The sequence below is a fragment of the Nannochloropsis gaditana genome, assembly GCF_000240725.1.
Source record: "Nannochloropsis gaditana CCMP526 unplaced genomic scaffold scaffold141, whole genome shotgun sequence".
Lineage (NCBI taxonomy): Eukaryota > Eustigmatophyceae > Eustigmatales > Monodopsidaceae > Microchloropsis > Microchloropsis gaditana.
In genome coordinates, this window is record NW_005803812.1 from 38 (window position 1) to 1,143 (window position 1,106).

Genomic DNA, 1,106 nt, shown 5'->3' on the forward strand with positions numbered 1-1,106 from the left:
GAGGGTGAAAAGGAAGAAGGGAAGGAGGGAACGAGAAAGGGATGGAGGGGACGAGGGAAGGAGATAGGACCGAAAAAAGAATGAGGAAAAGAAAATGATGAAGGCGGGTGGGAGGGAGGAAGGGAAGGAGGGAGGGGGGGAGGAAGGGATACCTCTTGGGCTGCCTTAAGCCCATCCAAGAGAGCCTTGTCGTCGGGAAATAACCTGAGGCCTTCCGTGTAGGTATCGATAGCAAGCTAGAGGGAGTGAAAAGGAGAAGGAATGAAATGGAGTGGGGCTACGTTATCTAGAGGCGTCATGATGAGTGTTGGGAGCCGCTGCACATGGAAGCAGAGGAAAGGACAGGTGGAGAGGAGGGCTTTCACCACCAGAACTTGGAAGGAGAGGAGAGGAATGTTGGTGTACGTGCTTCAGCAGATCGAAAAACTTGGATCTGCATTGGCCTTGCATTGATCAGAATAGATAGCATTTTAGAAAAAGCATGAGCTCAAACAGACAATCAAAATGATGCATCACTGTTTTTCAAGTAATTGAACCATACGACCGCGTCCTTGATTACGTTTTCAAAAAATCATGAACTCAAAAGCGTCCAAAACGCTCATGCAGACGCGACGATGCTGCCATTAGTAAGAGACCCTTTTACAAAGCCGAGGCTTCCTTTTTCCAATGTGAAAAAATATCTATGAAATTAAAACCCTACCATATCGACAGCTTGGGCAATTGTCCGATGGTGCCTTTGAATAGAGCATGGATTATCAGTACTGTGCACGTGATTCAGTAGGGCCGAGGCGCAGTGAACCTCTTGAGTATATTATACACCATATTGATATCTGCAACTCCTTTTCCCCTTCTTCTCTGAGCAGAGGGTTCCGAAAGCAGAAAGAAACAGAAGGAAGAAACATGTGGGGACGCAAAGCCAAAGATTGGTTGCAAGAAAAGACACAAGAGGTGAGCAGAGACGGGGGAAAGGGAAGGACGGAGGGAGGGAGGGAAGGAGGGAAGAGAGATGAAGACGTCAGTAAGGGAGGGGTGTTCATTAGGAACAGCATTTCGCACGTAGAGCAAGGTACAATCCAGGGGAAAAGCATTCCTGGAACTGACGAGGC